The sequence below is a fragment of the Acromyrmex echinatior genome, unplaced genomic scaffold, assembly GCF_024713525.1.
Source record: "Acromyrmex echinatior isolate Ae372 unplaced genomic scaffold, ASM2471352v2 Scaffold25, whole genome shotgun sequence".
Lineage (NCBI taxonomy): Eukaryota > Metazoa > Arthropoda > Insecta > Hymenoptera > Formicidae > Acromyrmex > Acromyrmex echinatior.
In genome coordinates, this window is record NW_028259059.1 from 20,748 (window position 1) to 45,794 (window position 25,047).

The 25,047-nt window shown below is 34.8% G+C and overlaps 1 protein-coding gene across 2 annotated transcripts in view; it reads left to right on the forward strand.

The window, feature by feature from the left end:
- Nucleotides 1–379: 379 nt before the first annotated feature.
- Nucleotides 380–25,047, forward strand: part of kek5 (leucine-rich repeat, immunoglobulin-like domain-containing kekkon 5 protein) — a 116,577-nt gene continuing 91,909 nt past the window's right edge. Inside the window, exon 1 of one of the 2 annotated variants that reach the window (XM_087416491.1) lies at nt 380–1,421. The gene's annotated coding sequence lies outside the window, so the exon portion shown is untranslated. The remainder of the gene's footprint in view (nt 1,422–25,047) is intronic. The other variant, XM_011065069.2, reaches the window with a different exon arrangement.

Here is a 25,047-nt window from a genome sequence, read left to right on the forward strand (position 1 = left end):
CCATTCGTTCCATTTGAGCGAATTATCAAGCGGAGCTACGAAAATTCTCATTACAAGCGCAATTATCCTCTTTTACCCACTTTGTTGTTTTTTTCTTCCCTCTCTCGTTTTTACGAAGTTGATGAAAACTAGTGCGTGCGGCACTCGGTCACTCGTTCACCGAATTAACGCTCCATTATGTAAAGCGGTTTCCACACGCCGTTGCTACACGGCTCTCGCAATTACGCAAAGTACACCGCGTATCAACTAGATATTCCTCGCTGTTATAAAACGCCATTTCGGGTGTTGGCACGTTCATTCTGAAATACAGATTTTAAAATTTGCATGGGCGTGCATGCAAAGCCACCGGGTAGGAAGCGAGAAACTTGCTATTTAAGTCCAACCTATTTTCCCGCACGCATACGATGAACGAATAATGTATACGAACAGCAGGTACTCCGAGATCCTTCTAGAACTCGATTATAACAGTGAAGAGAACTGCTTTTCTCACTTGCAATAGTATATCAGGCGCCAACAATAAGAATAAGTCAAAGAAGTAAAGAAGAGCAAATGCGATTGAGATTTTATCTTGGTGTCTAATAATGTTTTATGAAATAATAATTTAAAGTGTCAATTTAATAATTGAACTCGTTTTGCTGAAGTATTTAAAAATTTAGCTAGATCTAAAAATAATTTCCTTGATATTCTTTATTATGGAAACATTAGACCATTGAGGCAACGGATGAAGTAATTAAGGGAACCGTTAACTGCAAAATCCGATTTATCTACGACGATTGGCTTCGAAGTTTGGCAACGAGGTAAATGTTCCCGGAGTTTCAATCAGCCCTTCTTAGAATTGGTATTTTGCAGCCCTAAGACGTTCAGAATGCGATTATGATAAATTCTTGACTAAAAGTCACTGAAGTACCCAAATCCTCTTTCGATAATAATCGAAAGAAAGTGGGAAGACGGATAGTTTTTTACACTATGACAGTACACTATAGATTACTATGTCATGGTAGCTTGTATTTCAGAGGCATTGAAATTGCGATTTGCATGTAAAACGAAATGCGTTTTTTCTCATATTTACGAGAGGATGATACTTCAATATTCCTTGCTGAAATATCCGATATTCTGCTAATATTCACTTTTTTTCTATTCGACAATTATGAAAGCTTTATATATAAGTTTGATGAGAACGAGTCGGCAAAAGTATCATAATTAGAGTTTATTTATGAAGCATTTATATATGTAAATGCAAAAAGATGTACCATTTTTATATTATATGTAAATGCAAAATTGTTGTACCATTATATAATTTTTTGCGGATAATATTTAAATAATATATTTTAAGTATTTTTTAAATTTTCCTTTACTAATGTTACTTTTTTTCTGTATTGCAGGTAATTATTTGGACCATGTTTGGACGGAGCTGCGAACAGGTAACGTTGAAGTTTTATTCGAACTTATTAGAACGTTTCAAAAACGTATTCTCGTATGAAATTTATAACGATATGAAGCTTTGGTTGTAATGCAGTATTGGTGCACTACTGTATTACCATACAATAATACCGGAAGTATTGCCAACATATGCCGCAATATACACACGTCGCTTACTTTTCGATTTCCGTTGAAAAAAAAATTGAAATGCAATTCTCCTTTATGACGTTATATGCGCGTATTGTCGTCAATGTAGTAAACCGTTCAACGTGACGGGCCCTATTTGTCCCGGGAATATTTTCGTTGTTTGGCAAAATGTAATTTCCTTGCGGCAAGGGCCACGGCGCTTTGGAAAAGAAAAAAAAGCGAAATATCGAATGCGAATAATTCAAATGTCATTTCTCAGTCGTATTTGTCGGTCCAGTGCCCGCATACTGCCAGACAATATATTCGATAAAGTGCCGAAAGCAATCGCCGTCACCCATTTGGCGTAAAAAAAAAGCTTATTTATGGAGTACTCGTCGATATCCAGCCTAACTTTGATTGTCACCCCAGCACTCTTATATTGTCACAGTTCCCTATCGTGATGGACATAGACGATGATCCATATCGTTCAGATTGTTAACTAGTATTCCTCACGGATTTGGCACGTTCGCTTTCGTGAAAATATTTCCGCTTCGTGTAGAAGAATGCATCTGTCCATCCGAAATTATATCTTGCGATACATCGCGATGGTATCTCGCATCAGCAAAATAACTACGGTGCTGCTGGTGATTTAATTAAATTGTCTGTTTTCCGGTAACATGTAATTGAAATGCAACTTTTAGAACGTCAATATACAACAAATGTACATGTACATTTGTGCACATGTAGAAATATATTCTCCACAGCCGCGAGAGAGAAAATATCGTTGAAACACGCAGCTTCGTTTGAACAGAATAACTATTAGCTCCCGCTTTGGCTTTTCGCGTTTTATTTTATGATTTTTGTTTGTATTTAAAAATTTGCAATTCTGAAACTTGTGCACATATCTGCGCGGTTTAACATTAAATAATAAACAGGGCTTGCCGCACGATAGCATTCATTTAATTTTTTAACCGTAAGTTTATTTATGTAAGGATAAGGATTTGTATATGTAGTAAGTTTGAGTTCTGCATTAGGTATGTTTTATCTATTTAAATCTTTTATTTGACGATATTTGCCAATCGATAAAGCAGGCTAAATTTAGCTGAAAATTTCGGTTTGGATTCGTTAATCAATAAATGGTCAAATATCTCATTATTGCTGCGAATGGGGAATTAAATTACCTATATGATCGTTTATTGATTAACGAATCGAAAGCGGGTTACAACCCCGCATTTACGAGTGCTCTTATCTAGAGAAAGCTCATTTTATTTCAATGCAATTGCAATACAGTTGTGATAATTACTCAGCAATCTTAATTCCTTCGTAATAATATCCTTTTAAAAATACAATAATTTTAATTTATAATGTTACTTTGCGAAATGTTAAATATAAAAAAAGTATTATATATAATATTAAATATTACTATAATTTAATATTACTTTACATTTCGGTAATATAAAATTACATATGAAATTATATCACATCTCCAAAGTTCTCAGTAACTGTTAATGCATTTTTTATTGATACTTTTTTCATGTTTTTCTGATTATTCGTAAGTGCATATCCTTCGCAAGTGCATATAAATAATTAAAAAACTTGACGTATAAAAGACGTATTTACGCGGAAATATTTTTCATTATTTTCTAAAAACAAAAAAACCACAGTAATCCGCTGGTGGTCAAAAGGAACGAGTTTGCATGCTAATGGCGGCAATTATCGTGAAAGCGATGGCTTAACTGTTACGTTTCTTGCTTGAAAGAGTTGTTAATACTTTGCCCGATCTCACGGTGATAACCCAATTCACTGTTCGCTATACGACAGGTTGGGCTCGCAGAACTGTACAGTAAACAATGCCAAAACTGTTTTCGTGGGTCAAGAAGGTGCGAGTCAACTCGCCAGGCACGCACTCGAGAAAGTCACGTTTTTACAAATGGTAGAAGACACATACACATGAAGTTACTATAAATGGCTCGTTATGACGCCACTTGTTGTCACAGTCTTCCCTTGAACCCTATTATAACCTGAACCTTATTATAAGAAGAGTTCATCTCGTGGGCACTTCTTTCCGCTTGTGAAGCTGGGAAGAATATTACCTACAGGGTTGGTGGCGGCTTTTATCCTCGGTTAGAGAAAAACCTAAAATTGCATCCCTCTGACCGATATATATTCGCCGAGATATGGAATCAATGAAACCAGCCTTTATGTTTTGAGCTACAAAGATAAGCCCGAAACATTGCAAACACCAATAAGTCAATACAACATAAAATGCGTTTCCTTCTTTATATTTGATCTTTTCTTTCGCCTATATTATGTTAGCTCTCTTTTCAAAAATACTCGATTTATACGTTTGCTATATTATTTAGTGAAAACAGTGGGTATTTTGTGGTTTACAATTTGGCAAATGCAATGTAATATTAATAATTAAAATTAATAAATTATCATATATTATTACAGTACGAAATTGGAGATGTGTATATCGCGCTTTATACTCTTTCATTGGAATAAATTTGGTAACTGATCTGAAAACAGAATTACATTGTGCTCGTCTATTCGTTTCTATTGCATCAGGTATAAATTGGTATATATTTGAATCAATTCTGAACTTGGAATAATATGTGAACAAAAATGTTGTAAAATTAATAAATACTTCATTTAATTAAATTAAGTATTTGCAATCGTCCAACAGAAGCGATTTGTTAATAATTTTATTAGAAGCATTCTCCATTATTAGATGAAATAATAATGATATCTTATCCTTTAGAATATATCATAGCGATAGAATAAATATATATTCAATCTGGATTTCAAATATACCATTAATATTTGCGCACTTTCGTAAGATATACGAGCGAGAGAAGTTCCTCATTTATATTATTCTTATATTTACTTAGTAATGCAATCAGATTCCATATTTCTATAAACATACATTTTGTAAATGGAAAATAAAAATTACAGATTGAAAAAGAGGAAGAAGGAGAGAGAGAGAGAGAGAGAGAGAGAGAATTCACTGATATTAATTATCTAATTTATTCCAAATTAAATTAAAAAATTTATTTGAATTAATTCCACTTGTCAACTAATATATCGACCAGCGATATTTATTTCACTGTTTCTATATTTGTTTGCAAAATATAGCGTGTAAGCAATTGTGAAATTTTACAACACAAATCTGTAACATCGATATTGATCTAAAGTGTACTATATTCTGAATTTTCTCTTATTTTAATGCATGTACATGGAAATGATTTTGTTGAAGTATCTAAAAATTTGGCTAGATACAGATCTGAAAAAATTTTGTTGGGAATTTGTATATGAATATTATTTATCCGCTTTGACTGAAAAAAGAATTTTTTTTCTATTATCTGATTTATTTTTATTAGTCAATTTCCACTTGTAATTTTTTATTAGACCACCAAAATAATTATCTAGGACGCTCAAATTGATTATTATAGAATATCAAAACTTTTTAAAACATTACTCACCATGCTTAAGTTTCTTAAATAATTATTTTAATAATCCAATAAAATTATTTTTAAATTTGTATTCTTTAGATACTTTAGTTGTTCTTTTCGTATAAAAATTAAATGTGCAGAATGTTTGTTATTTCTATTATTTTCTGGACGCTTTTATTTGCGAATGATAGAAATAATTGACCATCCAATCAACATGAAGCACAACAAAAAATGGTACATACTTGTGAACATGATAAAATAATTATTAATATAATATATATTAATTAAGTGGATTAAATGACGAAGAGACAATTCGTGAATGTAAATTTTGAAGTGTGCATTATCTTGACAAGGTGAGATCTACTCAAATTACTGACATTGCGGTTCGCGTGACCACTAATTTCCTCACAATGCGTTAAGATTAACCATTACGATCGATTCGTATTAGCTGATATATACATAGATGATATTATCAACAGATGAATGTAGTTGCGAGATGATTGCCGGAAAAAAAGATAGCCCTCAGGATAGTGTATAGCTCTGTATGACGTCGATCCAATTATGGGCAGATTGCTATCACGTTTTTGAAATCGACACTTTGCGCAACGCTCATGGGAATCTCAAACGTCCCCATGCTCACGCGTTTTTTTTTTTATCATCGACTTTGACGGCCCGCCAACGTAGATAGTCAGCCTCCAATATTAAATTCTAGAGATGCGAAATGCCGCTGAAACGATTGCACCCGTCGCGGTACGTTCTATTTCGCGTGAATATCGAGTAGCAGCCGGCGAGAACAGTCGACTTCCCGAGTCGCGAGTTATTGTCTGTTACCGCCTTCGAGTTTCGTCGAAATTTCTTTGCGATCCTCTATCTAAGCATAATATGAGTTGTGCGCTCGGGACTCATCGACGATGTTCCACCAGCGTGCATGTCATTCGGGATATCAAGAAGAAAAGGGAGAAACGCACTTCTTCGCGACATCTTACAATCTCTCTCATGTGAACGTTACAATGCGTTCGTACAGATGAGTCTGTGTTAGTCAGCTCCCTTAAATCACCGACTGTGCTGTCCCTTTCAAGCTGTAGATTATATGTTAGGAGAATCAGGATTCAAGATAGTAGACAGCTTTGAAAGCTTTCCATAGCATTACTCTCCTTCTCATTTATCTGGGTTTCTACCAGTAGGATTTATATTAAAAGACTATCTAGTTTTGGCCATCTAATTGAAATACTCGAGCGTGACATATCTAGAATAAGAACTATATGTAGCCTACTATATGTAACAATAAATGTATACAGGAAAAATGATGTTATATTAATAGCATTATTTTAATCGAATGATGTTATATTAATAGCATTATTTTAATTGAAAATAATCTTGTTGATTTGCAATAACAGTATTAACGAAATAAAAAGTTTTATAAAAATAAGAGCATGACGTATTTATTTCATTAATACTGTTTGAATTAACAAAATTATTTCCAATTAAAGTAATGCTGTTGATATAACCATTTTTTTCAGTATCCGTACTATATAGGGATAACTAGATTCTTGTATTTTTTCTTTTTAATAATAAAAAAAAATTAATTAAAATATTTACGAGAAATAGATAGTATGAACAAAATTTGCTAATAATTATCGGTATTAACAAGTCATACATTTAGCAAAATACAAGCATTGTCCAATAAAATTGCAAATCCGGAATTCATGTTTTGGAAATCGATACAAATCGAATGCTATTATCAACCATGCTTAAATCCATTTATTTAACGATAATTGTAATTATGTTTTATCAACAAAATTAATGATAAAAGACGTCAATGTATTTTAAATTATCTATGTATACAATTTTTTTATGAGATTTTTCTTGTTACGTTGTTCCAGCAATATTTGAAAAGAAAAGATAAAATATTGCGCTAGAAAATTGACATTTTAGTGTTCCACTTGTTTCGATATTTCACTCGGACAAATTTTATTATTGTCAATTCCGCGACATGCTCGTACGTATGCGGCGGCATGCAAAACAACATTTCGCGTTCCGCGTGTAATAATTCTCTCATAAAAAGCGATTTCGGTGTCGTAGGCGTATAAACTTGGCTCGCGTGCCCTGCATTATTAATACGCTTGAATGTAACATCAACTGACAAAATCACGCGCAAAATGCAAAGTAGATATTACTCATTCCTGCGTGGCATGTAAATCCGTAAGCAGTGCTACGGGATGGCGTGCCGCGGAATCGAGGCGAATGAGCCGCAAAACGAGGGAAAGAAAGAGAGATGGATGGAGGATGCGATCTGCAAAAAATGCATGAAATTTATTAACATTCATCCTAAATAGATATTCAAGTGTTATCGAATTTGTCATACATGTATGACTTGTTATTCGTGACTGGTAATCTCATCAAGCGAATTAAAAAAAGAGGAAAGGAGGGTGAGAATGAGCGGGGGAGAGAGAGAGAGAGAGAGAGAGAGAGAGAGAGAGAGAGAGAGAGAGACAGAGATTAAAAGTCCAGATTGGATTATTCATTTCCTTTTCGGTGCACAAACGCGATGGAATATATTCTCAATGTAGAATATCTTTTGACCAGAGATTACATAACTATGATCGATCGACTGCGTCCTTACCGCCATTTCGCAAAGTGGAAAAGAAGCATCGCGTGCCTTTACGAGCCGATATTTCAAGAACAGTCTGTAATTCAGAGGTTGATAAAGGCAACGAGCATTAAAAAGCATTTAAGAGTCTCCGGATATTTCTCAATCTATTCATACGACTTTTTTCTGAAGCTTCTCTTCGATTCAACACCAAGGTACTATTCCACATCTTTTAATACGCATGGAAAAATATTTCGGAAAAAGAAGAATAGGAGTAGCGCGCATTCCGTCAAAATGGAAGTACTCTTGTTATAAAACATTAACGAATCCTGTAACATTCACAAAACGTTTCCACTTCGTCTGTTTATATTTTACATTTATTTTCCATATTTACATTTCTTTTTTACGTACAGTCTGTTTCGAAACGTGGTGGACACGTATCGTTAAATCTTTCTGGTTTACTGCGACACAAGGCAGTCTGCGCGGGTGGTAAACAAAAATTGTACCATCTCGGAGGGGTGGAGATACAGAGAGAGTACTTCTACACCGCGAGAACCAAGATGAGACACCGGTTACGTTTATCAGAGTTGTGGTGTTCCACTCCAACAGACTCCACCTTGGAAGATATTGCGCTTTTGCACTGCGGGGGCTGCTCTCTGAAAACATATGCGATGTGAGCGCGAAAATACGTCGTGCGTAAAGTAAAGACAGAAATTTATATCCGCCCACGTTTTATACAATGCCCCGGCGATAAAGCGCAGCATTAGTCATTGACCGAATAACCGTAGGTAATCTAGAGACGATAAGCCACGCTAACAATAGCTTGAACATTCACGTCTTAGACGCACTTGTACGATAATCTCGTAAAACTACAATACGATATTTCGTTACGATAGTGTCCGTATATGCGCGTAACGGATATCCTAACGGAAACCAGCATGTGCACGAAACGCAACACTTTTGGTCTAGCCGTCGGCGTATGAACGGCAATAATCGTATCCAGAGTTACGATAAGAGTGCACATTCGTATCCGCCGTGGCCTTCCACGCTTTTTGCTACCGTGTTCGTTCCATATTTCGTCGATATTTGCGCTCGGTTTTTTTCCGAATATCGTGTTCGTCAAAGGAACATTTCGCGGATTTCGCATGTGGATGTAACATCCCGCATAACGGACGATACAACCGAATATTGTTGGAACCGTGGACTCAAAATAGTTTTAGCCATTTTTTGTTATTAATCTACAATGCATATCGTAATATTTTTTTATATATTAAATTTTATGATGCAGCATTTATCTAATGTGGTAGATTTATTTAAAATATTGAGAATAGAATGTCCCCTTTACATACAAAAAAAATTATTTTTTTTTTCTAGAAACGCATTTCGCAAATATTCCAATATTTCCCCAGATAGCGATGTAGACGCATAACACTCTTTCATGATATATTACGTATCGACTTCGACATATCTCAACTTCCATCTTGTACCACCGTACGTATCTACCTCGCAATGCGTTTTCGATCTTTGATCGTGCACCAACAAAATATATTTGTCGGTTCGCCACACGTCTTCCGTTCGATCGAAAGCTGTAAAAGAATATTGCTGGAGCTCGCGATCGTACTGTAAATCTCTTTTCCAAGCAGCGCGCGGGCGAAAGGATATTTACAATCACGGTATGTAGTCCTTTTGCGAACATAACATGTCGCGATTGATTCTATACTAAATACGGCACAGTTTGCACGGTTGAAGACTTTTCGCGAACGTCCATCTAGTTTTCGTTATCCGGTTGCCGGAACGTGAGCAAGCCCAACGCAATGCCGACATTAATCCACGTCTGACCTATCGGGAACGTGAAATCCAACAAGGATACAACAGACCGTCGGTCTTACCAAGTCTTCACCGTATGCAAACATCGGTATATCATACCTGGCAGCTCAGTATGTCATACAGAACTGAAATGTCTCGAAAATTTGAGATTCCAAGTCCTACACGTTGTATTAACCGATACTAGCCGTCAGTTTTTTTTAGCCAATTATTCGGGTATTTATAATTTACGCGATTTGTTTCTATACATATATTAGTGTATACATATTAAAGGAGTCATACATATTAAAGGATGCAAAGGTCGGTTTAAAATGTTCAACTAAATAGATTTTCATGAACTTTTATCAAACATTTTAATGCATTGAAAGAACAATTTTGCTGGACTATCAAAACAATTAGATAAGACGATAAAATTGCTAGAATATCAAAACATTTTGCAACATTGCTTATACTTAAGATTTCTGCAAAATTATTTTGATGGTCCAATAAAATTATTTTTAGATCTGCATCTAGCCAAATTTTTATATTCTTCAGCAAACTTGCTTTTTCAATGTGGATCATAATCATGGAAAAAATGATTTTGTTGAAATATCTAAAAATTAGATATAGATTAGATAACTAGATACAGATCTGAAAATAATTTTATTGAAATATTAAAATAATTATGTGAGGGAACTCAAACATAATGGACAACGTTGTAAACAGCAATCAACTTGAACATCCTGCATAATTATAATAATTATTTTGATAATTATTTTGATAATCAGCAAAATTTTGTGATCTGTATTTAGCTAAATTTTTCGCTATATTAAATTTCATTATATTGACTTTTCTGGTGATTTCTACATAAAATCCTTTCACAATATGATTCTATGACTCAGTAGAACGTTTGGTAAAAATTTCATGAAAATTTATTTTATTGAACATTTTGGACCAATTTTTGTATCCTTTGATAAATTGCAATGTAGTAATAATAAAATATATACAACAAAATGGTGCACAAAATTTGCCGCGTGAAATAACTTTATGTATGTTGGTCGTTTATATTATGCGAAAATAATATTGCAGTTATATTGCGCTCGTTATGTTAATCCCAAATGTTGACTTTGCTGTTAGTAATGTACGAAGATCGAGTAACACGAAAATATCGGGTATGTATTGAATATTTTACAATAGTTGGGTTACCGAAAGGTTATCGATATTCATATCTAGAGTTCTCCGTGGTATAAAAATACACAGCCCACTGCATATTTACAAATACGCCAAATAATTAAAAATTATAACACCATATCATTATCCGAAAATTATAATAAATATTTACAAAATATAAAAAATCAATTCATGTTGGTACATATGTATGAATATATAGGGTGCTCCATCGAAAACGAAACAGACTGAATAATTCCTACAAAATAAATATATAATATATAATAATTTTCCGAAAAAAACGCAAAAACAGATCGATTTGTGTTGAAAGGGGAACATATAAAATTTTGACGTATAATTCTTATCCTTAACTTCAATTCCCTAAGCGAGGGTGTTAATCTCTAAAAAAACTTCGAAGGGTCAATAATACATCGTTAGAAAGATCTCTCAATTCCCTACATTCCTACATTTGAATTTTTAGATTCGATCAATTTGTTTAGAATATACAAAATGTTAAATTTAAAACAAAGATTTTCATATTTTCGAACTGTTTTTTTTATTATCGAATCAGTTCATTATTAGATTGCAAGGGATACATACAATAATACATACATTCTACTTGAAACGTTGTCGTATATTTTGGAGTGTTTGTGGGATGATTTGATGGCGATGATACGTAAATCTTCTAAAGAAGCTGATTGTGTTGGCATAAATTTTATTTTTTAAGTGACCCCACCGAAAGAAATTCAACGACGACAAATCTGGAGACTGAGGAGGTCATTCGATAGCGTTTCTTCTTTCAATTCAACGACGGAAAAGTTTTATCAAATATTCACGAACAAGCCGTGCATAATGCGAAGGAGCTCTGTCCTGTTGGAATATCAATTGATCTTGAGATAGTGCTTATCATTCTCGATAATATAAATTAACGTTGGATCAATGATAAAAATATCCAAATATATATCCCCATTCAAATTATGAGGTAGAAAAAAAGATCTAATGAGACAATTGCCAAAAATGCCAGCCCAAACATTTAATTTTGGTGGGTGTTGGACTTTATGAAATATTCTCGGATTAGAATCTGTTATAAATATACAATATATAATATATATATAATAATGACAATTATGGCGATTTATTGTATCATTTAAGAAAAAAAAAACATTTGTCGGAAAAACAGATATTAAAAAAAGGAAATTTGGATTATCCGGTCACTTATACTTCACAAAATTGCAAACGACGTCAAAGTCGTCTTAAGTTTCTGTAGTAACTTAATTTTATATGGCTGGAACGTGTGATGTTTCAAAATTCATTGAATACTACTTCGACTAACAGATACAGCAGCCAATTGCCTGGTACTCAATGTAGGATCGACAGCAACATGGTCCAAAACCGCCACTTCCACTTGATTTCGTACAGGTCTTTCGACATTTCGTTTTTTATTGACCACAGATCCAGTCTCTTTAAATTTTGCCACTAACTGCAAAACATATTTGCGATCGACATACAGTGAATGCAAAAAGTATTCGTACAGAGAAAATATTTTATAAAAAAACTTTATTTTTAAGAAGTAAATATTATACAGCGAGAAATGAGTCATCGAATTGATGTCAAAACGTCGAATTGTTAAAATCATCGTGTCAATATCGATACGATGATTTTAATATCAATTCGACGTCGATTCGACGTTTAATTGACGATCATTTCTTGGTAATTAACAATTTATTTATAAAGAATAAAATAGAATGTATGTTTCTTAAAATTATATGTACCAAAAAGATGTTAATTATAGAAAATATATCATCTAAAAAATAAGCGAAAATTAAAAATTTTATTGTTTGGATGCTCAAAAAATATTCGTACAGTCGAGAAATTTACTTTCTAAAATCAGGAATACATGCGAAGCTCGTTTATTTATGTTAGAACAGAATATATTTATTGTATAAAATTGTTCATTAATGTTTATTTTTTACAAATAAAACTTTTTTATAGAGAATTTCCTTGTACGAATATTTTTTGCTCTCACTGTACTTATTTGCATGTGCTTGATTAAATGGCTCATCTGTTCTGTTACCACATTCATTATTTCCAAAGAAAAGTACAATCATTTCAACCCTTTTTGCAATCGAGTAAACCATAATGAAATTTACTTGTCGTTCATACTAGGTAGATATTATATAGGTCTTGCTTAAAGAATACACTGAAGAAAGTCTTGTAGGTTGCTAATACTCGTAAGTACTTACTATTAAAAATATTAAAAATATAAAAAAATATAAAAAAATTGAAATATTTTGGAGCGCAGTAGAAGTAACGATCGAAATTCGCAACATTTTGTATGTCTTTAGACATATCTTGCTACTAAAAGTCGGAATCTCTATTATTGTATGAAAATCAATGATCAACATTTCGAACAATTACTACGCTAAATTATACGATGGTACGTATTTAGACATCCCTTGCAACTTACTAATGGACTGATTCGATAAATACAATAATAAAGAAAAAAGTTTGACGATACGAAGATTTATTTGTTTTAGATTTAACACTGTATCTTCTAAACAAATCGATCAAGTTTTAAAAATCAAACATAGGAATGTAGGGAATTGAAAAACTTTTTTAATGATGTATCATTTGACTCCCCCCCTCCTTCCCATTTGAAGATTTTGAAGGATTGGTACTCCGCTTAAAAGGTTGATGTTGAAGGTAAGAATTATACATCAAAGATGTCCTCTTCCTATAATACAAATCGACTTGTTTTCGCGTTTCTTCGAAAAATTATTTTTGTAGGAATTATTCAGTCTGTTTCATTTTCGATCTACCACCCTGTATGTATTTATGCAATGTTGGACGAAGGTATTGGCAATCGCACTGTGCCAATACTTTCGTTCAGAGCTTTATAGAGATGCGCGAGCGGAGCAGAGAAAGAATGAATAACAAAAGATTTTTCTTTTTCTTGTCTTCTTCTATTTGTAAAATTTTTCTATTTTTAATTCCTATCCTTACTTTTTATACTTTTATTATTATTTTTATACTTTATTTGTGTATAAAATATAAAAGAAGCACAATTGATCATAGATTTAGCACTTATTCGACGATGTAGGTACTTTCCTCGCTAATAAATTTATCGTGCATCGCAAGTACTTGTATTGAAAGGATGAAAGAAGTAATGACAGACATAAGGATCACTAACGCATTCAAGCGATTTACGATGAGCGCTAAAGGGGATTAAAACGGATTAAATAAGACGGTTAGATCCAACGAAATCGCCTTAAAACTCGTAAGTGACTGTAATGCTTAACGGTGTAAAGGGGTAATGCACGAGAGTAGCCGTGGCGATAATCAATAGATCACGAGACGAATCGTTTCAGGATATATATATATATAAAAGTGGGAACATCTGCCGCGGGCATTACAGCAACGAGCTGGACTTGTCAACGCTATTCTCATCGTCGTTTTGTCGCGTGCACTGAAGAATAATCGAGTTCGGTATCGCGCGTGCGAAACGTCCTCTATTGGTATATTTTATTTTTATTCAACGAATATGTGTATGTGCGTGTGTATGTATATGTGTGTCAGAACCATCAGTCTCCCTTGGTCGTCGCTCTCTACTAAACGAGAGTCGAATATTTATTTTTATAATGTAATAAAAGAGCGTGCTCAGAGTTATACACTGAACTACTATACTATCTCGTAAATCGATGATCGCGCATGAAGAAGAGAAGAGATCGGGAGGAAAGAGGGCAGTCGTACCCTAGAAGGAAGAGAGAACGTCGTATTTGGCGAATTTCCCGTATCATGCAGGTGTATTATGCAGGCGTCGTAAAAATACTACGGCGAAATAAGCGCGACTAGGCGTACACATCCTTAAAAGTCAAGACGTGCGGACTGACGTGAACGCGTGCAAAGAGCAGAGAAGAAGTAGAGACTCTCCTGCGGAAGTGCAGTGCCTTTAAGGCTGGACGAGGGGTCGACCGGATTATCGATTAAACGACAGGATGTCGTCCCCATATGTATACCTCGTATGTGTACGACGACGTACCAATGGCGTTCAGCCGGAGAATAAATATTGAGCAGCCACATCGAGAGTCGTATAGTGGCGACTGTCTCGCCTTTCGTCTTTTTTCGTCCTGTCCTTTCGATTCATTTCTTTTTAGTGCGTTAACCCTTTCCTGTTCATCGTGATGGAGACGGTTCCTCTTTGCTTATACGAAACGTACAGAATAAACATTTTAAGATACGACATAAATTATTTAGCGTGATCTGTGAAATGAAGACACAAGCAGGTAAACGAATTGTCCGAGTCGAAAAGTCGATGTAGAATTTCAGATTTTTTTCTTTTTTTTAAGTTAAGAAGTTGGGCTTCTTCAAATAGGAAAGTACAATAGGAGTCAAGGATTGTAACACCGAGTTCTATCGAAAGTATACTTGACGGTATCGCTAACAATTAAATTATTATACTTTCGTTAATATCGTTAGTGAAAGGCGCAAGTATTGCACGCGCATGAGATAATAGATTTCCTTTCTAGATTTTCTTTCGTATTTTGTTCATTACATTGTGGACTATTGCGAGACTTTGTGTCACATCTTTGTTGTGCGTTCGTACGATGCATCTTCCTCAATAGGAAAAAAAGTGGTCGTTATTGAAGAAAGCGCAGTGCTCGCCCGATTCATTGACCTCAGGATCTTCAGGAGAGAAGTAAGTAGAAGAACATTTACCGCGGTTCTCAACTACGCAGAATCCTTCTGACTTTTATACCTATTGTCTTAGCTATAAGTGGTTTGGTTCATGAGAAAAACGAGTTTTTAATCTTATTTTTCTGTTACTCGTACATCGCAAATTTTTTTTACATTTCCAGTATCAGAGTTGTTTTTGTAAATGCTTTTGAGAAAATTATATTTCATTTGTAAAAGTTTACACAGTTATTTTTATACCAGTCGGTGTATCTATCATACAAATATTATCCCGTCCGTATTATCCGGATACAACTCATGTTTTATACGACCGTTTGATTTTACCATTTATTATTGCTGCAACGTTTAAATATTATTATAAATTCCATTACATCAGCGTTATATAAAAGCCGAATTTCATCGAATACCTTTTTTTTAATAAAACATTCGCGTGAAATTCTCCCGAAAACGCGTGTTCGACAAATTAAAAAAAAATGAGAGAAAACTACGATTAACCGTTTCTCTAACGACAATTACAAGTCCAATTCTTAAAAAAAATTACAAAAACGAAAGATGCATTAGCTTCCTTACTTTGTTCCCCTCTTTACAGCGTTAATCCTGACTTTTCCAATTATATGTGACGCATTGTCCTTTCGGTATGACTCAACCCCACGGTGAGAACCTGGGCAAACGGACAAGATAAACGACTCGATGTACCATAAAAGAATCGACAGCGGTGTGGTCGATGCCGAAAGCCCGAGAGAGAGACTCGCGGAAGGGAATGGGTAAAGAAGTGGAAAGAAAGAAAGTAGCAGAGTAGAGAAAGAGAGAGAGAGAGAGAGAAAACGTGATTCCGGACTGTGCATCGTGAGATGCATCGAAGCGCGTCCGGAACCGATACTTACTCGCATCGATTTCACGCGGGCTTATCTCGTCGATAACGGAATCCAGACGTACCGGACTTTTCGTACTCGTCTGCACTGTGTACGCAGGGAGGAACGAAAAAAATACTGTGACCCAGTGTACCATATGTATACGCAGTTGTTGGTGAAACGTTTCGCCGTTCTATATGCGATGAAAATCACGGGATTGAGCGACAGCGGATCCTCTCGGTCGTTGACGAGTGACAGTGGTTTTGATCGATCACTATGCCGCACAATCGGCGCAACAGGCAATTAATAATTCATTGCTTTTCCTACAAATACGAATATCGCTCGTTATCCTGTCCGGCAGTCTTTGACAAAGTTACCGCGATTGTGTAGTTAAATGTGGCGCATTTCAAAAGCATTTGAAACGTGTAAATTCATTCTTTTTGGTATCGTGCTAATATCAATAGCACTGCCGAGTTTTTCTTTATACTGTTTAATGAATGTTTTTATTTATGAATGTGTTAGTATGAATATGTCGAGTATGCGAAAAAAATTAAACATTACCTATTCTCATTTTCTCTCTTACGAACAAATTGAAGATTAAATTAAAAAGATTGTAAAAAATATTTATTTTAGGATCAGAAAAAAAATATTTTTCTCTCATACAAGAAGATAATTTTATTTTCTATTATGATTGCAAAACAAATATAGATTGATATTATTTATTAAGGGGATCTAAAGCAACAGGAATTAGCAACCGGCAATTGCAGATTGTCAATTTTTCCGAATTGGCTTTATAGATCACCAAATCCTTTTATACAATAAAAGTACAAAAAAAAATACCAGTCACACTAAATTTGACGAGAAAGTCGAGGAAAAAATTAAAAGTTCATTTTATTTCAGCTCTCACAGCTGTCACCTCAGGTTATAATTCTCTTAGTGCAGAAATTCTGTAGGTCGTACGTACCGGAAGCGTATGACATAATTCTGACAAATAATCCTGAGTTTGCGAAATTTTTATTGAAGGCCTAACAAAAAAGATTTTCCAAAATTAAAATCGTATTTTTTGTATAACAATTACTTTTTTCCTTTTTTACAGATTCAAAACTCCTTTTCCACGATTAAAGTATACATAATTAATACGTGTCTGTGAAATGGAATTTATTCCGAGAACGACAAAAAATTTCGAAATTGAAATCTTAAGAAAAATTTTTTGTCGTTCTCGGCATAAACTCCATCTCACAGACACGTATTAATGCGTATTTAATCCTGGAAAAGGATTTTCGAATCTGTGAAAGAGGAAAAAAATAATTGTTAAGCAAAAATTATGATTAGTCGGTAATACAAACGGCTTTAAGATCCCTTTAAGCGTTCTATAAAATCAAATCTTCTCAAGTGCTGAAAATAATATATAAAATAAGAAAAATTAAGAATAAAGTATTATACATAAAATAAAAATAATAAGAAATTAAAATGAAAATAAATACACTGAGTATTTAACGGTATTTTTTACTAATTAAATTTATTATGAAATAAGTACTCTCTCTCTTGAATACAGGAAGAGTTTTCCAGGAAGAGTTTTATCTAACAGCGCTATAATAGCGAAATAGATGTGATTCGGACGAAGCAGAAATGGTTACGGGGCATGTAAGATGATTTTATTTGAGAGTCTCTGATCCGTATAAAAGAGCTCGCCTCTTCTAGCGGCCACTGACCTGCATAGACGGGACGTAGTCCGGTCTTCTTATCAATTGTGTCATTATAAAGTTAACGATCTTGCTTGTAACAACGGCCGATCCGTTTTGAGAGACTCTATAATCTTGCAGTGTCTTTGTCCGAGCGTACTCGCTTGTGACGTTCGATTTCCCGCGAGAGCCGGAAGTCGCTATTGCCATTCAAAGACCTTGCCCTCCGGGTGCGGTACTCCAAGGTGTAATCAATTTTAAATCGTCCGTAATCAGTGGCGCCCTTCACGAAGTTAAAGTTTGCCTCTATTCGTGAAACGGACCGAGTTTCTCGAAGAAAGCCATTCGCGACTTTTCAAATAATGGTGTTGCGAGTAAATGTGCCTTTATTCGTTACTATTACTGCTGTCGTTACTATTATAGGAAAATTCGCAAAATACTTAAAAGTCTTTTAGCATTTCCTTCGTGCGATAAAACTGTTATCTTTCAGCAAACTGTTAGTTAAGCAAAATATAATATCATTTATTTAACGAGATCAAATTGACTTAGCCATAACACTTATCGAAATGCATCCGTATAGTGTAAGTCGGGAATGAAATCGTGAACAGCGAGGTCGATTCTCGCCCACTCGACTGAATTCAAAGTCGTTCCCAGGATTTGCAAAATCTTTCCCACAGATTGTTACCGTAGTCACGTCGCTTTACAATAACAAGCTTTGCAAAAACGAAAACTGGCTTCTGCGGCTACGAGGGTGAGACGCGATCTTGCTCCAGTTCAGAGACAAACCCAACTGTTTTCGGAACTAAACGATCCGAGTCCAGACCTATCCTGATCAATCTGTTTCGCACTTTGCAAGTTCTCACAGTTAATTTGAACACTTCGCTCTCTTCGAATTAACGCCCACACAACGATAATTCATCGACAATTGTATTAACAATGGTCATCGAAGTTTTCGCATCAAATGTCGATTTTATCATTCCACTAGATAAGAATCAGTTTCAATTGTCTCTTGAAAATGGGAGCTGCGGAGAAAATTTCCACAAAGATAGATATTGAATTATTGACGGAAATATCTACTTGTAATAATCAGTTATGACGATCGATCTTAAGCGAAGAATCCAGGAATAGTTTTTAATCGTATAGATAATCTCGTTCATTGTGATATAATAATTGCTGTCGACAATTTTTAACTTGATTAAGTTAGAATTCTATAAAGTTTTCTTCAAGTTTTACAAAGAAATTATTTAATGTGTGTATTTTACAGAATAAAATGCATAAGATGGATGGCCACATCTTTTTAAAAAGATTTCCATCTATTTTATAAAAATGATAAAAGGATCAACACATCCTTCAATAGTGTATAAAGAGCAGAAGTTAAAAGCTAGAGGATAAAATATCAAAAGAAGAGGACACTATTAATATTGTATGAAGAGAGATTATTCATCTAGCCTCTTAATATTAATAAATATCCCTCCTATCTTTTCTCTTTAATCCTTTGTCCTTTAGATTATACCTTCTTTTTTTTACTCTTTAAACTTTATCCTTCATTCCTTAACGAACTTTCGACACGCGTTGCGTTGCGTTGCGTTGCGTTGCGTTGATCTGCCTAGAAAATCCAAGAATAAAGAACAAGCAGCGAATTTCATTTTCCCGAGAGTTCTCGTTTCTCGTTTCTCTGCCTCCAGCATGCGAGAGTCTTGCACTTGGGAATTTCAACAATCTGCTAGTGCATCTTCCGGAACACCGCCACACTGTGATGGTGTCTATTTGACGGCCGCGTTTTCACCATGTATCCGTAAATTACATTTTGCGATGGTACTGCGCGCGATTATGCGCACGTAGTCCGACGTTACAAAGGCATATTCGGCCAGTGCTATGTTGCTCTCGCAGGAATCGAGTACACGCGACGACAAAGCGTCGCATCGCGTCCTTGCTTACGTTTGCCTGTGTGCCTCCTGTTCGCTCAGGACACATGTCGGAACGATAACATTCCGTAGATTCACGCGACGGATGAATACACATGTCATCTCTTCGTGAGAAACGTCGAAACTATTCTACTCTCTGCGAGATTTGCATCTACTCGAATCTTGTAAGAAAATAGGTATAACGTCGCACATAATGGCGATAGTATACTGGACAAACAACCAATCAAAGAGTCCAAATATACTTTCTTATAAGTGTAATAACATTGCGCATACACATCTAAAAAGATGTGGGTTTAACTGCTCTATGCGATGTCTATATAATTATTTTAATCGTGTTGGTATTAATATTATCATAATATGGATTTATAACACCCCTGATGTTTATATCAGCAGCATCATAGTGTTGATATAATTATGGATTTAACATCATGGGTTAATATTAATACCAACACAGTGAGAATTATTATATAGACATCGCATAGTGTTAAATTCGCATACCTATACTTTTTTAGAGTGTATATTAGCGATAGCATACTGTAACAGCTAATCAAATTTGAACCCAAATTTACTCTCCTACTGCGCATCCTACGGGAATGTTGCACCTGTCTTATTACATCATGCTCGAATCTGCGAACTCGAGATTCGCTTTTCACGCTTTTGCACACACTATCGTGCGCCGTGCTGGGAAGAGAACGCATCGATCTTCAAAACTCATAATACGAGAGATGAATTTACGCTGTGAGAGAAGTCTCTTTAATCGATTTGACGAGCGAGATACGAATCTTTAATCTGAATTTACGATTCGCGCAGCGACTAATGAAAGTCTGACGGTAGTGTTCATGTTAAGTCAAGAGTTTTTCAACGAAAACGCGGTTCGTGATGCCAGGGATATGGTAAAAAGAAGTGCTCTGGTGCTAAGAGGACCAAAGTACCGAGATACTTATTTTGCATGCTAGAACTTGCGATGTAAAAAAAGAAGTTGGTTCGACTTGTTGATAGCGCATCAGGGTATTTGGTAAAACACGTTATGTCAGACCGGGAAACGCGCAAAGTGTCAATCAGCCAGACTTTAATAAACATTTTTTTGTTTCGAATTTTTATTTAAAATATTTAAATTAGTATTTATTTAAGAGCTCTTTATTTAGTAATTAACACTGAAACCGCCTATGATATCCGTTAGAATTGCTGAAGATGTCAATTTGTAATTTTCTTTTCTTATTTTTGTTCCCGTAAAAAATTGTTTTATTTGCAAATTGAAATGATTAGCGTAGCTAAAATGACAGCGATTTAGAACTAAACATTCTCAGTTTTCAAATGATTTTTGAGATAGGATATTTTGAAAATTGCACGTTTATTCATTCTTTAGATGTATATTTTCATCGCGTTATTCGAAATTCCTACATCGTCCCTCTTTAGAATATAGTAATGGTACTAAGTTATATATTTTGCAAGAGCACGTATCCACCGATATACTCTGTCGAATTAAATATTTAAGCGACCGGAGTGCTGAATGTCTGAGCGCTGCATCTTTTTGCTGAATAAAAATATAGAGACTGTAAACGCGTAGAGTGAATATCTCACTACCTTAGGACTTTAACTTGGTTCTATTGTAAGCATACGTCATGATCAACGAGAAATAAGGAGATATACAGTTTCCTATTTTTCAAATGCTATGTTTGTGTGTTAAACAAATCTGATCAATTCTTACTTGCTACGTAATGTTAAACGAATAAATTTTATATAGTTGAAGAAATGAAACGGTAATAGAAGATCGAAACGTGGTTTGAGAGTGTGTATCATATGTTTTATAATAGTGTACAGACGTGTTTGAGCTCATATTATGAGTTCTTTTATTTCTATTTTGGTTACTAGACTTTATGTAGCAGCAATTTGCTGGTACGTTTCATCATTTGCATATACTATTCTGTCACTCACAGTTCTTATTTTCAATCTTTACAGTATTATATATTTTGCATTAAAATATTATTATTGTTTGTCATTTGAAATCATACAAACTTATACCTACACAGTTTAGTTAGATTTTATTTATTTTGATAGCTATTATAAAGATTATGAAGATGAATAAATCATACGTAATAAAACTGTATTTAAATAATTGATTGCATGGAGACGAGTCTAGAGAAACGATCGCTCGTAAATAATATCAGAATTATCACTTGCCATAAAATATTAACGTAGACTATAAATATTATCGCGTAAAGCCTTAAAAGCACTCAAGGTGCTCGTTATGCAAATTTACGGGGTTAACGTTCGCCGATCTTCTTGCCGTACCATTTTCCACTTTGATCTCGAATTATTTGCGTCTACGATGCGCGCACGTGTGAACGCTAATGTAGCTAATTGCACGTGTGTGTGCCTGCGTGTATACATATTTGAAAGTCCGGAAGATTACAGGATTCTCGGAATTAGACGCCACTGGCACAGGATACGCACCGTTGTACCGCAGTCTCTCGCTGGCTTTGCGCACCGCATACTCAATCGAGCGACGAGGAGAGTTACAGGGCCCTCAGGAAAGTCCTCTTTCCGGAGAAAGAAATGACGATGGGAGATCCCACGGGGATAAGAGGGTTTCTCCACATGCGCCCCGAATATTATCCTCGAATCTTATCCGCTTCTGTGAGTGTGTGGTGTGACCACGATAAAGTACCGCCCCGTGCACTCTCTCAACATTATGAATTTATTCATAGCCGCGTGTGCGCGAATGCAAGCGTACACGTACATATCGTACGTATCGTACGGCTGACGCGACAGTCGCCGGGAAATGCGACCGACTGATCCACTTGCGGTATCAATCACGAGACGCATTTGCAATTGAAATTATTCCCTCGGCGCGATTGTCATCCGCACCCTCGGCAAAAACTCAAATTTTCATCGGTCATCGTGTGCCGATAAAAATTAAATAGTTCGGTATCGACATAGCGTGAAGCGCATTCCGACGAGAAATGTGAAATGCGCGGTGCAAAGTGCGAATTTTATCTGTTTCAATGAAGCCTACTGATTTAGTTGAATGAACATTGAATCCAATTCGCAAGGAACTATTCGCCAAAGACCTACCATCACGAACCGTGTACGGAGCAACTGGCGGAACTCGCGCGAGCTGCAAATTCGGCAAACGCTTCGTCTTTTTACGAAAATTCTTCCTCGTCGTGCTTTACCCGCAGATTTATAAAGCAAACGGTGCACTCCTTGCGCGCATCTGGCAAACCCGAGGTTTCGCGAGATTTCGTTTCGCGAGCGTGCGCGGCGACACATGGTTTCTGTAATTTTCGTACAACTTGTCTTATTTCAGACAATTTTTGCTGCTCCTCTCTGCTTGACCGGTAATACATTCCCAAAATTGAATTTTTGCACTGTTAAAAAATATATTAAAGAATTTATTAAATTTACATATCTTAAGTTAAATAATATTTTATTATTTTTAACTTCCATCTATGTCAAAATGTACTTAACTAAGTTAGAGAAGCGCCAATTACAGTTCAACTTAGATATTGTAATAATAATTTTACATATAATTTATTTTAAATAAATTTACTTTATGTATACATATATATATATGAGACTGCGCACCGATATTTAGTTGATTTATTCATATATTATATGTCTGTCTGTTTCTATATAACTTATTATTGTATTATTTTAGTACAAGAATAATTAAAAAAGCAACTATATCTAATCAATCCATTTCTGTGATCGAATTATTTAATGTCTAAATAAACAACATTCACATTAACGTATGCATTTAATAATTAATGCATTAATTTTTTAAATTAATTTAATACAGTTCTTGAGTTAAATTAAACTTTCTTATTTTAGTTAAATTGACGACATGTTGAATATACAGAAAGAATAGTTTTACTGAAATATCTAAAAATTCAACTATACTGAAAAAAATTTTTCATTGAAAATGAGCGAACAGTAAATTCTGATTATATCGATCAAAATTCCGATCATAATTGGACATCTAGTTATCTCGACTAGAATTCTGATTCATATGAGCTCTGCTGGCTCGTTCATTTTTAATTAGAATTTTTTTTCAGTGTAGGTGTGATTTGAAAAACCCTTTTTGCGTTTTTTTTTTAACCTGGCTAACTAGTATTCGATCATTTTTTATTCATGATAGTTTCTCGAAATTTCAAAGGTAATTACATTGTACCATACATTTTAGTTTTTTCCAAAACAAAAAAGTACAGAGATTTGTTCTAGAAACTTAAAAGTACGTTCATGAATTTTTAGAGATTTTTTTGAATCACTTTAAATGCATGAAAAAGCGATTGGACGTGAATTACCCAAGTTTATACAGATAAAATGTCAATTTTTATTATATTTTATTGTATTATAAAGAATAATTTTGTTGAATTATTTTGATAGTCTAAAATAATTATTTAGGATGCTCAAGCTGATTGATTGATGGAACTATGTCAAAACTTTTTGCTGCATCGCCTATTATCGGAGTCTGGCCTACATAATTATTTTGATAAGTTTAATAAAATCTATCTACCTGGATGTTTACGTACTTCAACAAAATTCCGTGTAAGAGGAGTGGCGAATCTATAGAAATAATTAAAAATTACTCAAATTAGACATAATCTGACATTACGAATTTAACAGTGCTTTCTCTTCATTGTGTTTTCATACGATAGGGAATATTATGAGTAATATTTATTACGGATTTGGAACAGGATAGTCTCGGGAAACCAAATATTTATCCGGCACGCAAATAGCATTTCGGTGACTTATACATGTTTCATTAATTTCTGAAAATACCTAACGTGGTGAGCTCTAATTAAATCAGTAAACCGCAACATTCCATTTATAAATAATGGACGAACTAACAGTGAAAATGTTTAGGAAACCGTGAATAATGTATTTTGCAAACTTATAAAAATGTTATCTGGCAGAACTGTATAAAAATTTAAAATATCAAACGATGAGAAAATTTTCGTTCGATTATTCGGTGATGATTACAGCCCACCGACTCTTCGGATCCGACAGTTTCCACTTCGGTGAAAACACTGTCGAGAGTCCTGTTGAAATGAAAAACGCGTTCGAAAGGAATATCTACTTATCGCTTAACTGGAACGAGAAAATCTGCGGCCGACAGTGACGAATTTCGTCGTCGAATATTAATCCCCTTCGACTTATCGGCGCGGCTATTTTCCGCACCGGGAGGCCGGGCAGTTTCGTTACCTCTGAAATATCGATACCAGACGCACGCCACCCATTGTAAACGAGGTTTTCCCTCAAGGAAACGAGCAAAAAAAAGGGAAGAAAATTTAAAATACCGGACAAGACGCGTAGAAGCGAGCACATTAATGGATG